General features: G+C 43.8%; 1 pseudogene; it reads right to left on the reverse strand.

Annotated features, from left to right (window-relative positions):
• Nucleotides 1-2,366: 2,366 nt before the first annotated feature.
• LOC140685390 (vomeronasal type-1 receptor 1-like) lies at nucleotides 2,367-3,174 on the reverse strand (annotated as a pseudogene).
• Between the last annotated feature and the right edge of the window lie 17,607 nt (nucleotides 3,175-20,781).

The raw sequence follows: 20,781 nt of genomic DNA on the forward strand, positions 1-20,781 counted from the left end.
ACGCACGGAAGCGCCCTTTAACGGAGCCGCCGCTCGCGGCGCAGGGGCGTCTGGGTAATGTGGTTCCCGCGGAGCCCTCGCGGCCTGGGCTGAGGCCGAGGTACCGCAAGGGGCGCTGGGAAGCGGGCCTCGAGGCTCCGCCGGGACCGTGGCGCCGCTTAGAAGCGCTCTCCCAGATAGTCCCGAAGCCACGGCACCTGGTGGACGCCGCACGTCAGGTGTCACTTCGAGTCCACGCATACTTCCTTTTTAAAACTACGGACGGACGGAAGGACGCTTTCAGCCGGTCTCGCGAGCCCCCGCTGAAGTGGCGGGTCCCGGCGCGGGCAAGGCACGGTGCGGGCGCCCTGCGGCGAGGGGCGCACGAGCTCGCCTCGGACGGAGGCTGCTTTCCCGGAAGGGCTCCGGACAGGGGCTGGGAGGACTGGGGTGGGGTGATTTTGAGGCAGGAGGTCAAGGCCACCGACCGCGTCCAACCCAGGGAGCGGCACTCTTTGGTGCAGATGACATTCTTAGCCTAAGAGCTGAGGTGTATTTATTTCCTTTAAAGGATAGGCCGCCTGTCTGGAAAGAACCATTACACATGCTTTTGTGGGCCAGGACAGTGGCTGACGGACGGCGGAGACGAGCAGAGATACTGTAGTGTCATGCTTATTCACCGTTCTAGCAAGTATTCAGCGAACTCCTACTGCATTTCAGGCACTGCCTTAAGTGCGAGGAACCAGTGTGAAAACGAGACGATGATCCCAGCCATCAGGGAGCTTACCCTGTACTCAACAGAGGAAGAAATACGAAAAAAAATACAGAATTATATACACTGTTAGAACGTGACAGGCACGAAAGGAAGGAGAGGAGGTGAGGGCACGGGGAAGTGAGGAAATGACATGTAATACTACACAGCGAAGGGGGTTGGATTTGTGCCTGGGTCTTAACTTATAAAGGTGACTTAGTGACAAAAGATGGGCAAGGAAGTCCGAAAGTGCAGGCCTAGTCGGGAAGAGCGTTCAGGGGAACCTGACTGAAGTTTGGTCAAGGAGACCCTTTGTCAGATCTGACCCCTCAATATCAGTAATTAGGAAATGCATTATTTAACTATTTTTTTAAAATGAAAAAATATTACAAACTAACATAAAAGTAGTTAACTATAAAGTACAATAAATTTATTTAAATTGAATTTTTTTTATCATACACGATTTTGATTATTTCACCAAGTAGACACAAATCTCAGAGATCTATGATCTCTCCTATGAAAAGCTGTGATCACTGATGTGACTGCCAACACCCACCAGAAAAAGATGTTGTCGTGGGGTCTGGCAGGCCAGTGGGAAAAGAACTTACCAAAGACAAAGGATGAAAATAGAAAAGGGGTTTATTAGGTACACTGTCACAGACAACAGTGGCCACACAGACCAGGGGTGCCTGTGTGCACGCCGGGGGCCGGTTGCTGAGGTCTTTTGTAAGACAGGATAAACTTTAACTCGTGCTTACACAACATCAGGCACAAAGAGGGTCGCAGGATGCACATGTGCACATTTCTCTGACTGATGCGGAGTTAACAGGGGAGAGAGGGGTTGTGAAGGGTAGGGCTAGGGATTTTGGTAGGGGGTCATGCCCGGTTCTGGGTCAGGCTTCCAGGCTTCCTGGCATTGTATAGATGACCATTATCTCAGCTAAGGCAAGCATATATTAAGAAAGATGGGGGGGGGTTGTTTTTGATTTGTCTTCAAGGGCCAGCAGCCAGGTGTCTTGACGGGCCTTGGAGCAGGAATCTGCCAGATGTCCGTGGACCCCACAGAAGCTGGCTCCCATGCTATTTATTACTTTACATGTTGGGAGAGGAATGTTCTTTGTGTTTTCTGATCTATGTCTTCCTGACTTGAGTGATTAGGGCACAGGTAGATGTCTTGTGACTGGAGCCCCCTTGGCTCAATATGGGGCCTCTTGTCCCCAAACCCCACAGATATCACCTACTTTCCTTTCTCACCACACTATATACCATATACTGTTTGTCAAATGCCATGAACTTCCTCCAATTCTTTGAAGTCCACCTGTGCCCTGCCAATTCAGGGTATTTCCAGGTCATTTTATTTGCACGTGAAACACCTTTCACTTACTCTGCTTTGATAATGCAAATACATCTTTTGGATGTCATTTCAAAGTCTGAATCAACAGTGAGTTTCCACTCCAGAACTCCCAAACACTGACAGTGTTCCCATAGGTCATGATCTTTATTGCCTGATGTTCTCCAGTGACCAGCATTATATAATTTTAGAAAGTCATCACTGAGTCATTTACTCCATGTTCATTTCCGGCAATCTTATAAGCAGTGGAAAGCCAGGGTTTATTTTTGCTGTCACTCCATACTGAATCCCAATGTGGTGACAGATTACCTGGCATAAGACACAAGCCTACGAACCATAATAGGATGTCTTGGAACTTACTGTCCAGAGACCACACTTGGGAAAATTACTCTTTTCAGCAGAAGGCAGAGTGGAAGTGAGAGTCACTGGTATTGATGCCAATGAGCAGAAGGGGCTGAATGTTGGGAATCTGGAAGACAGTACTGCAGAGGTGTTCATAAGTGAGTGGCTTGGGTTTACAATCAGTGTTACCAAAAAACACAAAATGGAGGAGAGAAGAGAAAAGAAGATGCACCAGGATCAGGATGATGCGTGTGGCTCTGGCTTCACGCGAAGGTCTGGGGGAGAGGCTATTGCTGTGAAGGTGCTGGACTCACTGCTTGTGCCCGTGCAGGACAAGGACCATGGAGTCACCTGCCCAGGCCACGAGGCCCAAACACGTAACATCAATGAAAACGAACACAGATGCATGCAGTGGGACTACAGATTTGTTTGGTACGGGTGAATTACCATAGCCATAACTTCCCCGCATACTCATGTTTGTGCTCTTCCTTGGTGCAGTAACATTCATGGCGTTAATGATGTTTAACAGGAGATGCAGGATCCAGCAGAGAAAACAGCAGAAGCCAGTGCACACTGGGAATCTAATCTTGAGCTCTCTCCACTTAGAGGTTTTGGGGTTGAGCTTAATGGCCTGGAAGAGACTGAGAAGGCAGATGGTGCTAAGGGGAACCCCTCTGGCCACTCTCTGTAAACAGAAGACAAGTTTACATCCAATGTCATGCAGGAAATATTTTATTTTAGTACACTTTGTAGTTTACCACTCTTTTAGCTTAGTTTACAGTATTTTTTTCATTTAAAAAAGTAGTAAAATAATGCATTTCTCTACAAGTTTCCACCTAATATGAGAAATAGGAAACAGAAGTGGGACATAACCTAAACTGAAGCAATAATCATTCCTTACTGTAGGATCACATAGCAGGTCCGTGATGCATGTCACAATGGGCGGATGAAGAGGTCCAGAGGGCAATACAAGAACCTGTGAACTGGCTGGAGGGAAGATGAACTGAGTTGGCCCTGGGTTGTTTATGTTGTAGCTGTGATGAGTCCATGGGTGGTCCACCCTCTTCTCTTTTGCAGATGTTTCAAAAGATCTGTATTGAAGTTGGAAACTTTGTTGCAGTAATTGAGAAACACTGAGTTTGTTCTCTGCTTGCGGTGACTTTGTTACCTTGTTCCCTGCGGTACTACATACTTCCTTGTTTGGCATGCTTACCCTTTATTTTCAGACTGGAGTTCACTGAAATCTCTTTGTATTACTTCTTTCTCACCATCTTCCTAAGCCAGCACCAACAATCTAAATGCCTTCATTTCAGGAGAGGGGGAAAATAGCCAGCGATGTAGTAGAGTTGCAAAGTAGGGAACGCAAGACCCCATCGAGGAGGTTGGTGTTTCCCAGCTGCAGCCAAGTTTGTACTTATATTGTAATATCAGCAAACCCAGGTGGTTTCTGCAATAGTCTCAATTTTCATAAAAACAAGGTTCCAGTTAAAATACTACCAGGCAGACAAGAGACCTACTGTTGAGTAGCATCTTGGCTCCCAAGCAAGAGCCTCAGCAATGAAGAAAGGTGCAGTATATAAAGAGGACACTAACTCATGTTCAACTCTGACCTCTTCCAAAATCACTGGTGTGAGCTGGCCTTGGGATGAGTTAAGGCCATGGGACCCAAGGCCACGATCAGAGTATGTTTCTAGTATGCAGTGAACAATTGCTGTACGCATGCGTCAATTATATAAGACTTAAAACAAAGAAAGTAGAAGTATGCATGCGCTTGAGATGCTCTGTAAACCTAATGAACAAAGAAATTCACGTTGCACACGTGCCGGCCGAGAACAGATACAAAGCAGGACAGGTGCATCACAGGCGCGCACCTCCCTGTGGCAATAAAGTGCTGTTAACCCCGTGGTGTCTCCGGCTGAAGTCTGTCTGGCGGTATGGCAACTCCTCGTGCATTTGTTCGTTTGGGCCGCTCACCTCCTAGAACCCCACGTCAGCCTCCCTGGGCTGACAACTGGGTACTGGTAGTTTCGCCTTTTCTTTTTTATATTTGTATTGCAGTGGTTAAATATTAGTACCACTTCAAAATTGTTCAGAAATGAGATCACAATGCTGCACACACACCACCACTTTTTGTTCAGTACATTTCAGGCATGGTCCATCAGTAAGGTGAAATATTATCCTGGGTTTATTTACAGAAATCACAAAACCACAAGTAACCATTCAGAGAGAAATGCAGGTGCATAGTGGCTGAATATAATGAATAAAATAAATTCTTATTAATGCTAATAAGTATTTAGAATATACAGATATACTATGTTTAAAAATTAGTAATGTACAATATTCTTCTCTACAATGTTGTATTTAAAAATGAGGGAAAATGTTATGAAAGATACTTAGTTGTGCTATTCAACCATAAAATTAAAGAAATGTAAAAGAAACATTAAAAGAAAATGGATGACTTTTAAAAAAAAGATCTAAATAAAGGAGAGATAAGCTTTATGGTCTCACATGGGAAGCTTTAATATTGTAAATAAATTCATTAAAAAATCAAAGTATGCTTAAATAATGCAATTTGTAATCAAATAATATTAACAAGTTTCCTGGGATAGTGAAAAAGAGAAATAAATGAAACTGAGTTTAAGAGGAGAATTAAGTCTATCAGTTATTGAAAAATGCAATTACAGCTTGGTTTTTGATCAATAATTAGACAGTAAAACTGATGCTATGAAACAGATTATGAAGAGTCCTCAAAATGTTTTAAAGCATTGATATGCAGGGAGGTAGGCAGATAAACAGAGATATAAAATTGGATAGATATTTTTGTACATAAAGCAGACAGATAAAGATTTACAGCTATGAAAAAACAGAAACAGTGTGAGTAAAAATGAATTTTAAAATTAGTTGGAAAAGAAAAGTCAATATAAATTATTAAAATACTGGTACACTTACTTGAAAAACTAAAGTTAAATTTCTATTACATGACATTTAGACAAATAAAAACATTTACATACATGTTTTTAAGTGTTTCAATATTTAAAAAAGAAAAACATGTCTATAACTACAAAAATCTAAATCTAACAGATAAACTGTATAGGACTGTATATATATTTTTAAAACATGACTTGTGATAAGTACTTAGTAAGCAACGTATAAAATAGAAGCCATACAGTAATTTAAACTTACTGGAAGATCGTCATTTTAAGTGAAGTAAGGCAGAAACAGAAAGAAGAATACCATATGATATCATTCTACGTGGGATCTAAAAAAAGAAACAAAAAGACACTAATGAACTCATCTCCAAAACAGGAACAGACTTAGTAAACAATCTTATGGTTACCAGGGTAAACGGGGTGGGAATGGATAAACTGGGAGTTCGAGATTTGCAAATATTAACCACTATATATAAAAACAGATTAAAATCTTTTTTTCTGTAAAGCGCAGAGAACTATATTCAATATCTTACAGTAACCTATGATGAAAAATATGAAAACAAATATATGTATGTATATGTATGACATTGTGCTGCACACCAGAAATTGACACATTATAACTGACACATTGTAACTGACTATACTTCAATTAAAACTTAATGGAGTAGGTGAAAATGTACAATTTATGTATGTTAAAAGGCACGAAAAAATTAAAATATAAAGATGAAGCACAACAGAAGATATTTCACACAGTAGAAAGGAGAGACTAATATTCTATGTGTCCTCCCTTATTAATAAGATAAATGATCATACATTTTAACACTGAAAGTTAAACATTTCTCAAGAGAAAAATACAACATACAACATAAATATAAAATGAGGTTTGTTTCAGAAATTATCATGCAAACACATAATAAATTTAAAAGAAATCATTTTATATGTAAAAATACACTCATTTGCCAGATATTTAATTCAGGTTCACATCCTCACTTTGCATAATAAATATTCTCACTGGAATCTCATCTAACTTTGTTGAGACAAACATAAAATATGGTTTCTTGATTTGAAAATCTTTACAATGGTGTAAGAGTAGGATTTTTCTAGATTTATAAAATATTATTATTAATTGTAAAAATCTTCAGTTCCATTATCCACACTTACTTAGTAATTTTTTATTAAGTATCTGAATGGTAGATGTTTTCCAGAAAATTAAATCAGTATTCATCAAATAAGAACTGTCCTCATTTTTATAATGATCTTTCACTTGTTTATATTAATAGGCAATAATGGATCAAATTATAATAAATATATAAATGGAATTAAAGTTTGGGAAACATTGGAATCTTAGTAAAGTACAGATTAATTAAGAAAAGAAATGATAATGGATCACAACATTAAAAATTTAAGAAATCACTGGTAAAATTTTTAAAAATAAACTTTAGAAACGGATTAACAAATCCAAATGAGAGGAAGACATAGGAGGGCTGCCCGTGAATCATTATCATAACAAAGATAAATCATAAAATTGAATTTAATAATAATCTGATATTTCAATTAAGCAGGAGTAAGAACAACAGAACTTGGGTAAATAACGTAGACACAAACGTTTTGTCAATTCTGGTCCCATATCACCTTTAAGAAACGCAGACATTCATGCAAAAATAAAACCCCATCTCATTTCTTTGATCAAATTGCTGTCTCTGGAGGCACAACTAGGAATTACACTGGGCACATTTTCCTTCCTGGCAAAGTGACAGAATAATCCCTATCAATAGCTCCTCTGACTGGGATCTCAGTGGTCAGAATAGACCAAGTTATTACTGCTTCTAAAGTCAAGTCGGGGTCATGACTTTAGAAACCACAACAGATTCAAAGCAGCTGCTGAAGTTCAGGGAATTTCTAAGGATCTTTACATCTAGTTAAATGTCAGAGTTACATGTAGATTTTAATGCAGTATTATTACCTGATGATCCCTGCTCCCTAAACCCAGAATTTCAGAGTTACCAATATATAAAGAGAGATATTTTCTGAGAGTTCCCAAGAAATAAAAGGGACAGCCCAAGGACAGGAATGTTGGGGGTTTGACTTCCTGGGAACTCTCAGAAAGGATCCCTCCTTATACACTGGTCTCCACGTTCTCACTCCAGGAAAACACGATTATATTCACACACAATATTCCTTAAAATGTTTTCTAAGCAGTATCATATTTCTCTAAGAATTCATCTGTTTATCTAAAAGGCAGTTCCACTTACCAAACACAAATGTCACCTCCTGCTGGGAGAACAGGTACTGTGGTCACATTGGGAGCATGTGTGCAAAAGGGACACCCCCTGAGACAAAGGTCTGAGACACCATGAGCTCATCGCCTGCTGGGGAGCAATTATTTCACCTGTAACTGCAGTGACAGCGTCTGCATGGGGAGTTGAGATTATCTCTCAAAAAAATTATAAAATGTACAAATTACTAGAAGTTATCAGTATGGTCAATTAATTTGTTCAGAAAGAGAAGCAGGAACAGCCTGGGGAAAACAAGGTTAAGTAGTCTGAAAAGTATCAGGTGGAAATGACAGATGAGACAAAGACATTAAGATGTATGAAGTGAAAGGAGGAGGATTAGCTCAAGGCTGGGCTGTGTCTCTGGCCTAAAACTGCTCTAAAAAAATAAAACTTATATAAAAAAACTTTTTAAGTGAAAGCTGAGAAGTCTGAAGGTGTTGAATCTGCGATATCCACTAGATGTCCAGGAATAAGTTGCAAGTAAATAGATAATCACTTGATTTTTGGATGGAGATACACATTTGGAAGTTTTGAGCTTGTTAATATTTACAACCAGGCCACTGGACAAGACTACCAATAGAATGTGCACAGACTGTGAAGAGAGAAATACCTGCTGACTGAGCTCTTGTTTATTACAAAATTAAGGGAATGCATTAAAAAAAACAATGCTAGCATATTCATTTAAGAATTACAAAAAAAATCAACAGTGTGAAAAGCTGCTGAAAGAACTTGAACAAAAATCTTGGATGACACTACTGTGTTTAGAAATTCATTAATCATGATGGAGTTGAGAAGATAAAACCTCTCATTTGAATGAGTGAGAACCACATAGGAGTTTAGGTAATAGAAACAAAAAGAGAAAATGCTCATAAAGCTTTAGCCATAAAGGGTGAGAGGAAAAAATGGTAGAACAGAAAATGTACTAGATCATAGTGTGAAGGGTAGTTATTTTATGAAGGACACAAGTTTTTTTGATGTTATTTGTAAAAGAGATGAAAAGACTGAGGATAAGTGATGGGGGATTTATCAGCGAAAAGATTTGATAAACCAAGAACAAAACCCCCCAAATGCTGACACAGGGGAAAGTCACCCTGAGGTGCCATTAATGGGGGCATTGGCCCCAAACCGAGGGGAGGCATCGCTTCCAGTTTAACACAAGAAGAGATTTGTTTTGGATGTGAAAGGCAGAGGGTGTTGTCAAGTGAAATCAAATGATTTTCTTTTCTCTGTTATAAAGTCAGCAGAATATTAATATAGACAGAAGTAATCCTGGGGGAACTTTATAAAATAACAAACTTTATAAAATAACAAAACAACAAACGTCTTAAGATTCTTGAAGTGTCTGGTGGATCTGCTGAGCTAGGAACACCAAGCTTGACACGCAAGCAGCAAAGAGGGGAAGGTGGTGCTGGCATGAAGGCCAGCCGGAGGATTTGGGTGACGTCCTTGACCAGGATTCGGAAGCCTTTAAGTGATAGGTCAGTAATGACGTCCCTTTGAGCAGATGGACCGAACATAAACAGTAGGACAACCAGACTAGAAGAGGTCCTAGGTTATCTGGACATTCCCTAAGTGACAGAAGGTTTGAAGGTGGTGGCAGTTAGTAAGACTACGAAGTAATCAAAGTGTGGAGTCTTTTCAGCCAACAGAAGCAGTGGAACGTTAGAGCAGTGATTGGTGAACTCAGGAATTATGTAGCTCTAAAGAGTAGACAACATATTTGTGAGCCCAGCGATGGATCCGGCCTTCCCTGTATCTGTAGTCATCTTATGCTCCACACTGTAAGCACGGACCAAGGGTTACTGGGGCAGGGTGCAAGCACACTCCCCTAACTGCTGGGGTCTAGTGATTGTGCTGGAAGGGCAGTTCCCACTAGAATCATAAATAAGAATTATGTACTTTACTGCAAATAGTCTATGACCCGCCATGAAGATGCTACTGGGTCCATAATAATTGAAGTGGGGTAAGCGTACAAAGCAAAAATAAGATTTAAGAAGCCCTTAGCAGTCTGGATGTGATTCAAAGAATGCAGATTTAGGGTGAAAACAAAGCAAAACAAAACAAAACTTACAGATTAAAAACAAAATCTTAAAACTACAACTCTTTAGAGTTTAAAAAATCTTAGAACTGCAACTCACCTTTGCAATATGTATTCCTTTGAAACAAAAGGGAACTATAGGCATACCTCATTTTACTGTGCTCTGCAGATAGTGTGTTTCTCACAAATTGAAGATTTGTGGCAACCCTGCCTCGTGCAAGTCTATCAGTACATTTTTCTAATGGCGTTTGCTCACTTAATGTCTGTGTCACATTTCAGTAATTCTCCCAACATTTCAAACTTCTTCATTATTATCATATTTGTTATGCAAAAAAATTATGACTCACTGAAGGCTCAGATGATGGTTAGCATTTTTTTTAGCATCAAAGTGTTTTTTAATTAAAGTATATAAATTTTTTAAAGACATAATGCTATTTATTGCACACTTAACAGCCTACAAGATAGTGTAAACATAATTTTCATAGGCACTGGGAGACTAACAAATTCATGTGACTTGCTTTACTGCAATATTTACTTTATTGCAGTGGTCTAGAACTGAACGCAAAACATCTGAGGTATGTCTATAGTGAGGCTCTTTGTAAGAGATGGTGGCTGAGCAAATGTAACATGGAGACTGCAGCAGAGGTTCTTTGGGCTGATAAAATGTAGGTGGACATTATGCAATGAGGAAGTCACCATCAATGTCCTCAATAAAATTTCCATGCACAGACTACTCTAAAGTTTAACTCCAAGTTTAATGGTACTGATTGATATGAAGATCTTTTAAACTTTTTCCCCTCCTCCCCCAATACCCTAAACTGGTTTAATTTAAGAATGTCACAATAATTTCACAGCCAGAGAAAGATTAAGCACTTTGTATTTTCCTAATGCATTTTGGATAATCAGGCTTCACGTCATGTTGCATCATTTGAGCGCTGCTGATTTCCCTCACTGTAACTGGGAGAAATTATGTTCTAGATACTGCACTTGCAGAAGAATGGTAGGCTGTCACAGCTGTGCCCTCTTGGGTGGTCTTTGGGCCTACAAGAATGCTGGCACTCAGGCCACTTATTAGGACCACGATGCCAGCAGCCTTTCCTAGAAGGCCTTGGGCATTGTGTGGCTTTTACTGACACCAAATACATCATTCCAGCACCAATTCACCGATCCTCCAACACCAACTGGGTGTCCTACAATTCAGTTCAGTTCTGACACTAACTACTCAGAGTTAGTGCAGACCCCCCAGGCTAAGGATTTAGTCCCAGCCACAAAATGGGCCCCAAGGCTACCCCCACTTCTGCCAGGTCAACTACAAATCTGGTTTGGTAATTTGATAGAATGACTCATAGAATTCAGGAAAATGCTACACTTAGAATTAATTTATTTTAAAGGACACAAGTCAACAGCCAGATAAAGAAGTGTGGTCCAGAAGTACCCAAGTGTAGGAGCCTCTAACCCAGTGCAGTGGGTACAGCCCACTTCCTGGCTGGACGTGTTTACCAACACAGAAAATCCCCAATCCCTATTGTTAAGGGGTTTTTATGAAGATGCCCTTACATGACATGGGCCTGGTTGACTAAATCACTGGCCACTGGTGACTGAACTCCATCTCCTCAGATGTCAGGGGCGGGCTTAAAATTCTAAGGCTCTAAGGTCTGGCGACCAGCACCCATCCTGAAGCTCTTTATTGCCCTCCACCTTGAGTCATTTCATTATCATACCAAAGCCACTTTCATCACTCAGGAAATTTCAAGGGTTTTAGAAGATTCCCCGCCAGACACTGGGGACAAACACCAAATATTTACTTTTTTATTTTACTACAGACAGGAATACAGCTTAGGCAAAAACTAGTTTCTGACATCACACTGTCCCTTCTGAGGCCCTCATGAAAGCTATCTACCCATTCACACCAGCAGAGTCAAATACTGTTTTCAAACCACCTCCACATAGTGAATAAAAATCTTAAGATTAAAGGTGACTTAAACAATAAGACTTTTACTATTGCACGAACCAGAGCACTGTGCAGCAGCCAATTCCCAGGTTGCTGACCTGGGAGCTAGAACATCCATCAAAAGTATCACCTAAGACCAACAATGCCACGAAGAAGGTAAAACTTTACAAGCCACCAGCAGTTCCTAGACTGGATCTTTGGGGCCAAAAGTGGGTCAGATCCATGCCATAACTAGTCAGAGAGAAAAGAAGGGGAATCCTCTAGGGGCTCAGACTGCAAGCTCCTCTGGAGAATGGGAGACAGAGCAAACACCTCTCTCCTCTGAGTGTGCTGTGGTGACGACTGCACACTAGAGGGCCTGCCAGGTGGAAGAGGTGAGATGACTTCTGCCACAGAACCAGGCGGTGACTTACGGCCAGGGCTCTGAGCAGATAAAATATGAGGCGTAGCCCCTGAAGACTTCTCACATACCTGGAACTCATGGCAGATGGTTCCTCACAGAGGCTCTCACTGAACAAAGAGAGAGCACGTTCCTTAAAGTCTAAGGCCGTTATTTTGTGTAGATTCCTGCAAGCAGGAGGCTTTTGCACATGTGCTGAATTCATAAAACTTACCTGAGTTGTGAAATTTTGGTGTTGACTGAACGTTTTCTCATGGTGGCTGCCCTCTTGAGAACTTTTTCTAGTGTGAAGTTTATGGTGTTGAATGAGGCTGTAGTTTTGGCTAAATGACTTTCCACATTCACTGCATTCATAAGGCCTTTCTGCAGTGTGAATTCTCCGATGTAGAATGAGGCTGAAGCTTTGGCTAAAGGATTTCCCACAGTCGCTGCATTCATATGGCCCTTCTCCAGTGTGAACTCTGCAGTGCTGAATAAGGCTGGCGCTTTGGCAAAGATTTCTCACATTCACCACATTCATAAGGCCTTGCCTTCTGTGAATTCTCTGGATGAACAAGGCTGGAATTTTGTCTAAAGAATTTGCCACAGTTGACACACTTCTAAGGCCTCACTCCAGTGTGAATTCTCTGGTGCTGAACAAGTTTGGATTTGCACCCAGAAGCTTTCCCATATTCGCCACATTCATGAGGCCTTTCTCCAGTGTGAATATTCTGGTGCTGAAAAAGTTCATATCTGAACCGGAAGGCCTTCCCACATTCACTGCACTCAAAAGGGCTTTCACCAGTGTGAACTGTCTTGTGTTGAACAAATGTGTGCTTGTAGCTGAAGGATTTCCCACATTCACCGCCCTCGTACAGTCCTTCTCCAGTGTGGATTCTTTGGTGCTGAACAAGTGTATATGTTTCCGGCGGAAGGATTTCCCGCATTCACACTTGTAAGCACTTTTTCTGTTGTGGGAGGCCTCCTCACACTCAGTACTGCTGTGTATACTTAGTACCACTTTGGGAGTGAGCTGGTGCTGAAAAAGGCCCACAGTGGCCTAAAAGTCCTTTCCATCTGGCCCACCGGTGAAAGGCTTCCCTGATGAATGGATTCCACGGCTCTTCACGAAGGAGGCCCCGTCCATGACCTTGCTGTAGGGTTTCTTCCTACTGTGCCCCTCTGCTGTTGCTGACGATTCCCACTGGAACAGAGTGGTTGTCCACATGCCACACATGTGTGTGATTTCTTCCCAGTATATGTTCCTTCATGCTCAGCCTCGTATGAAATCTCTTCCATGACAGGAACACACATCTCACAGAGACAAGCCTTCTGGGTTGATGGATCTGGCTTTAGAGCCCTGATCTGTGGCATTCTCTCCAGAGAAACACTCTGTCCAGAAGGAGCCTCTTCACTGTCTATGTCACACAAACTGCCTGAAAACAGAGAAGTGTGAGTTAAGTACATGTTGTCTTTGGGGACAGGTGGCAGCCACATCACAAACGTGTGCCTGACACATCAAAGAATGAATACATAAGGTTGTATTCAGGAGGAGGGAGGTTAAGTCAGGATGGGGAACAGGCTGTTTTGAAGCACTAGGACTCGAAAAAGTCACAGAAGTAGGGAAGCCTCACAAAATGAAAAACCTAAGAATGGGACACAGCACAGTGAGGAGAGGCAGGCAGTTTTCAACCCCCTCCTCTGAGGATGACTTTCAGCTACCACTACACGTGAGTGTCGTGCAGAAGTTTTCTGTCTAGGAATAGAAAAAGCCGACTGCACGTGGTAAGTGGTGTTCAAGGGCTATTAAGGATATCTGCCCACAACCTGTTCACTGCGAGCCGATGCTGGAGAATATTACAGAGGCAGCAGTAGAGAGGAATGGGTAATGGATAGAGGCAGGAAAGTCAAGACTAGCCAGGGTCTAGAAGTCAGAGTTAAAATGAGAAGCTGGCCAACAAAAACAGATGTATGGATCAATGGAACAGAATAGAGAGTCCAGAAACAAACCCACAGACCTACGGTCAATTAATCTTCGAAAAAGGAGCCATGAACATACAATGGAGAAAAGGCAGTCTCTTCAGCAAGTGGTGTTGGGAAAACTAGACGGCAGCATGTAAATCAATGAAGTTAGAACACTCCCTCACTCCATACACAAAAATAAACTCAAAATGGCTTGAAGACTTAAACATAAGACAGGACACGATAAACCTCCTAGAAGAAAACATAGGCAAAACATTCTCTGACATACAACTCAGCAATGTTCTCCTAGGGCAGTCTACCCAGGCAATCGAAATAAAAGCAAAAATAAACAAAAGGGGCCTAATTGCACTTAGAAGCTTTTGCACAGCAAAGGAAACCATAAGCAAAACAAAACGACAGTCTATGGACTGGGAGAAAATATCTGCAAACGATGCGGCCAACAAAGGCTTAATTTCCAGAATATATAAACAGCTTATACATCTTAATAATAAAAAAACAAACAACCCAATCCAAAAATGGGCAGAAGACCTAAACAAGCAGTTCTCCAATGAAGACATACAAATGGCCAATAAGCACATGAAAAAAATACTCAATATTGCTAATTATCAGAGAAATGCAAATCAAAACTACAATGAGGTATCACCTTACACCAGTCAGAATGGCCATCATTCACAAGCCCACAAACAATAAATGCTGGAGAGGCTGTGGAGAAAAGGGACCCCTCCTACACTGTTGGTGGGAATGTAGTTTGGTCCAGCCATTATGGAAAGCAGTATGGAGATTCCCCAAAATAGACTTACCATATGATCCAGCAAACCCATTCCAGGGTATATATCTGCAGGAACTCTAGTTCGAAAAGATACACACACCTCACTGTTCATAGCAGCACTATTTACAATAGGCAAGACATGGAAACAACCTAAATGTCCATCAACAGATGACTGGATAAAGTTGTGGTATATTTATACAGTGGAATACTACTCAGCCATAAAAACCAAAATAATGCCATCTGCAGCAACATGGATGAACCTGGAGATTGTCATTCTACGTAAGCGAGAAAGAAAGAAAAAGAAAAATACCATATGATACTCATATGTGGAATCTAAAAAAGAAAAAAGAAGACACTAAGAAACTCATCTACAAAACAGAAACAGACTCACATAGTAAAAATCCTTACAGTTACTGGGGGGAAGGGGAATGTGAAGGGATAAATTTAGGAGTTCGTGATTTGCAAATATTAACTACTACATATAAAAGCATTAAAAAACAAATTTCTTCTGTATACTACAGGGAACTATACTCAATACCTCGTAATAACCTTTAATGAAAAAGATTATGAAAACAAATATATGTATGTATCTGCATGACTGGGACATTGTGCTGTATACCAGAGATTAACACATTGTAACTGACTACTTCAACTAAAAAAAAAAAAAAAAAGAAAAGACAAGCTGGTCAAGTATAAAGAATGGGGAAGAAAAGATGGAAATGAGGTGTGTCATCCAGCAAGGGCACCAAAACACTAGTTTAAACAGGTTCCTGGTATGATGTGAACACAGCCATGTCATGTCCTCGCTCAGCAGAGCCAGACCCCCTCTAGCCCATCTTACCAGGCCAGGAGTGGTATCCATTTGAAGCACCCAGAACTAGCCCTTGCAAGCTTAGTTGGGACTTAGAAAATCCAAGTCCTAAGGGAAAGACGGGATAGGTGGAAGTGACCAGTACGAACCCACAGCAACTTATCACGTGACATATCACAGAAAAGAAAACTAAATGTTAGAAAAAGAACCCCAGACGAGGGTCTCACAAAAACAGCTCACGATGCATGTAGGTGATGGCAATTCCTGCCACAGGCAGGCATGAAAGAACTGTCAGAAGAACGGAGCAAAACATAGGTATCATGGACCTGGACAGTCACTCAAGCAGGGAGAGGAAGCAAGGTGGGATCCATCCAGCTTCCTACCAGGCTTTGAGGCTGCAGGAGCTGGGGCTGGAAGGAGGGAAAAGGGCGGTGAAAACAACTCAGTCCCAGTAACAACAGCATCTACCCAGAAAACTAGGAAAGGAGTAGTCCCCCCCCAGCCCAGGGTCGGATGCAGGAAGGTCGGAGCAGCCCCCAAGGAAGAGCAGAAAGGCAGCATCTAGCCCAGGTCACAGGGGTGGGTGTGCAGGCCTTACCCAGTGAAGATGTAAGCGCACAGTTCTCCAGCATGACCCCGTGCTACAGGCGTCTCTGAGCCTCATCAAGGAGACTCCATTGCTCCCAGGAGAAGCGCACGGCAATGTCCTCTGAAGTCCCACTGCTCTGTCGTGACGGAGACAGATGAAACCACAGCCTCCCTCCTGAGGACCCACAATCCACCCTGCACACACCTACCCCATGCCCAAGTTCCTCCCTGGCTCCGCATCTCAGATGAGACACAGGACCTATGCCATTGTCACTGTCTCTCCTCATGGTTCCACTAACCACTGTGTCCAGCCCTCAGCAACCACAGGCAGAGAGATGTCATCTAAGCTCAAGGACTGGACTGCAGCGCCCCATCTCTTCCTGCCAGGCAATCCATGCAGTCTTCTACATCATGCCTCAAAATAAAATCTGGGGTCACCCATCACCTTTAAGTCCTGTACCAGGCCCAGAGGCCATCAATAAATGCTCCCTCTCCCCATATGTGTCTTTCTTACATCTTCAGACCCCACAGTTGCATTGCCACTGCCAATTCCCTGCCCCATACCACAGTCACCTCCCTGGACTCACCCCAGAGAATGTGGCAAATTTGAAGAGAATCCAGTTCTACCCAAGGAAGACTTCTGATGGAACCCACCACCAGGGGAGCCCTGGATGCTGCTCTGAAGGCCTCTCTGCATGTCTCTAGTTTATATTTCAACATTAGACACACAGATCCATGTGAGAACTCAGGTGCCCATAACCCTCTCTCACTCCTGGGCTGTGTCAGCAACCACAACCCTCCTCTCTCCGCCTATCCATCATTAAACCCCAGCCACATCGGTACCCACACCAAGCACAGTGATCCCACAGATTATCATATTTGCCCATGACGTCTCTACCAGCAAAACTGAAACACCCTGCATCCCACCAAAGCTCACCACAAAATTCTAGCAAATGTGTCTTATCTCAATTAGTCCTCTGCCTCATGTCTACTCTTCCTTTGGAAGTCCTGGACACCTGCCATGATCACTTGCCCCACACAGACTTCCCACTTACTCCCCTCGTGGCTACCTCTCTTTCACATCTGCATTTATGATGCTCATAACCTCCAACCAGGTACCCAAGCAACAGATCCAGGGCTCGGAACTCATACACTTCTTTCTGAGCTGCTAATAACATTACTGCTATGACCTAATTCCACCTTCTCAGTACAATCCACAGCTCCACCCTGGTGAGGACACCAGCCACCACTGTTAGATGTCTCCATCCAGAACCACACTGCAGATTTCCAGACCTCTGTGTCCAGCTGACCACTTGATGCCACCACCCATTTGTTCTCTCAAGTTTCTCAGAATCTTGACACAGCCAAACACAAAAGTCCTGTTATCCCTGTTGAAAATCACTCTTACTACTACTGATCATCTTATCTCAGTTAATGAAGCTTCCAGTCTTTCAGCGGCTAAGATCATAATTTCAGTGTGTCATCCCTGACTCTTACCTTTCTCAGCCTCAAACTCAGAACATCTAGGCAGCCCTTCTTTAAAAAATGGATCCAGAACCCAATCGCTCCTTCCACCCCACAGCCAGTCCTCTGGTCCGTGAACACTCACCAGAACTACTGCAGTAGTCTCCCTGGTCATCCTTCCTCCTTCCTCACCCTCAAAGTCTGTTTTCCACTCTGCAGCCAGAAGGAGCCTGTTTAGACCTAAGTTAGATCACCCTCCTCCTCTGTTCCAAATTTCCCATTACACCACAAAGATGCCTAAATTCTCAAACAGCCACAAGCCTGACTCCTACCCCACTGGTCTCTGTTCCTAAAAGAAGGAGAACTGCTGCGCCCTGTTCCCAGCTCGGACACACCACCAAACAACTGCGCATGCTGGTACCTGTTCCTGTTCTTCACCTTCTGTCACTGGTGGTCAGAAATAGCAACTCCGCCATGAAATCCACCGCCTGGACTCAGAAGGAGTCTAGAGGATTTCTCCCAGGTCCCCAAAACCAAGGGCTGGGAGAATGGCGGGTGAATAATCCCAGGACACCACAATGCCAAGTGCATCTGCGTGGGATCCAAACCAGTGAGGGCCTGGGTCACCCTCCACCTCCCTGTGTAGGTCCCACAAGTACTTCTTCAGCCAAGGGGACCCATGGGCAGAAGCAAGCCATAGAGCTGGGGATCATGGTGTATTCCGGGGAGCTCCAGGCTCCCCGGCACCTCTCCCTAGCCCTGGACACCAGACGACTTTGTGCTAAAAGACTAAACTCTGCTTTAGTCCAAAGTGTTGCCTCTTCCCAGTTCTGTGCTGGACAAGGACTCAACCTCCCTGAGACTCGTTTTCCTCATCACTCCTATTCCAATCTGTTTTCCCTCTAACTCTTGGGAAACTTTTAAAGCCCTAAATCAGGCCATGTCCCTCTTCTCTTCACAACCCTCCACGGCTCCCAGGGCCCTCAGAACGGAGGACAAAGCTCTCAGCCTGACAGTCTAGGTGTGGCTCCACCTCACACGCTCTGCTCCACGTGGATACGAGACCGACACCAGGTTTCCCGAATCCTCTCGCCTCCAGGCCTCCGCACCTGCGGGTTCCCCCCGCCTGGGGGCCTCTCCCCGCGCCGTCACGCCGTCTGTCAGAAACACGGCCCCGCCCTCCACCACCTCCCAGGCCTGGACCCCGGGGCCCGGGCCGCAGGCACGCGAGCAGCCGCCCCGCACTCGGGGCTCTCGTGTCCGGAGGGAGAGGGCGGTGCGGGCCCGGAGGACGCGCGTTCACCTGCGGCGGGTCCCTCAGCGCGGCCGCCGCCATCGGGGTCTGAGGGCGGGAGCGGCGGGGGAGGAGGGGGCGGGGGTCCCCGAGCGGCGTCGCGGGGCCTCGAACCCGCCTCGGTGCCCCGTGGACAACGGCTCCTCTCGACCTTCTCAGTCCCGTCACCTCAGGCCGGACTCTGCCCTCCGGGGCGGAACAGACCCAGAGCAGTTAAAACAGCCGCCACAGCGAGGAGGCCGGAAGCCCCGCCCCGAGGCACAGCGCACGCACGGAAATGCCTTTTCCTGGGTTTTCATTGGCTCATACGAGGGGCGTCTTGGCGCAGAGTCCTCTGGGAAATGCAGTTCCCAGAACGCTCTAGGGTGGGCGTGGTCCCACCCCCACAAACGCAAAGGCCCAACGGCAACGCCAGGGGGCTGAGAAGGTTGGAGGGTTGGCTTTCCTTACTTCTCAAGGTGGCTACACGCAGACCGACGGGGAGTTGTGTGTGCAAGTGATCACTAAAGTTTTAAGAAATGCTGTTTCCGACCCCATGAAGCACGTTCTCGCAGACTAAAAACTGTATTTTACAGGCTCCTAAAGTCTACAGATACAAATGGGAAAATAAGCGTGTAAGTGATCTGAACATGAAATATGCACATGCTTAGTGCCAACTAGACTGTTGCTAGCCACCTGGCTCTGTAAGGGCTGTCATTAGCCACGGCAGTCACTCACCTTTGGCACACGGAAAGGAGTTCAGATCAGGATGAAGCGCTCTGTGCTCCGGGAAAACTGACAGAACAGGCCTTCAGTTAACTCTTTGGAAGAAAAAATTCTTATGAACCCAGATTCTTACATCTTCCTGTACTTAGACAAGCACTAAAACCATTAACGATGATTCCCCGTGTCCAGCAGCATCCTTCCACCCATGGGTGTGTGGTTGCTGACTCCAAAGTCACATACACATTGACCTCCCTTCGGAAGTTTCTCAGAGCTCTCTAAGAGGCCGCCGTCTCCTGGGCTAGAGTTCTCAGTAAGATACAGAATAGACTTGACTCACAGCTGTTCCTTATTGTTCTTCACATGCATGCAACCTGAAGCATTAGTGTCAGGTCCATGCCTTTCAGTAGTTTGGTCAGGAACAAGAGGAAAAGTCTCTAGATGGGGCTGTGACAGGAGGACAGAAAACAGACACTGGGCTGCCTGGAAGCAGGTGGACAAGGGTGAAACTCCACTTCTAGTTCCCACAGAAAACATCTCTTCTGCATGTATATTTGCTGATTGTGTCCTACCCAGTGAAGAGCACTGTTTTATCCACATGATATTTCTTTCGCCATAGTCTAAGATACATTCAGTTCCTTCGAAGGATCTGACATGAATTGCAAGTGGAGACCAACTAACCAAATGCTGTTCTGGCCTGGAACAGTGACTGTGGTTTTCACACTCACAGCACATGTGCAAAAGGGGCATCTGAACCCCAATATTAAGAAGCATCCAAACCCCATGATCTCACTGCCTTGCTGGGGAATGATGATTACTCCTATTACTGAAGGGACAGTTCTGCAAAGGGAGTTCAGACTATCTCAGAAAGTTTTGAAATAAAAATGACAGAACATTATTAATAATGTTTATATTGTTCTTTAAAGAAAGTGGCAGAAAGTCTGGGGAAACATCAGTGAAGGGTAAAACATTTAAGGCCTCAATGAAATTTGAGAACGCACTGAAGTCTGAGAGGACCAGAATGCAGTTGAAAATGTGACTGTGCTAGAAACGTGGTCACTGAGAATACTACCTCCAAAACGTGATTGCTTTTCATTCATAAGCACATTGAGCAAACTCAGCTTGGAGGACTTAAAGAGGACATTTAGAGTAGCCAGAAGAGAAAACATAAAC

Source organism: Vicugna pacos, chromosome 9 (genome assembly GCF_048564905.1).
Source record: "Vicugna pacos chromosome 9, VicPac4, whole genome shotgun sequence".
Lineage (NCBI taxonomy): Eukaryota > Metazoa > Chordata > Mammalia > Artiodactyla > Camelidae > Vicugna > Vicugna pacos.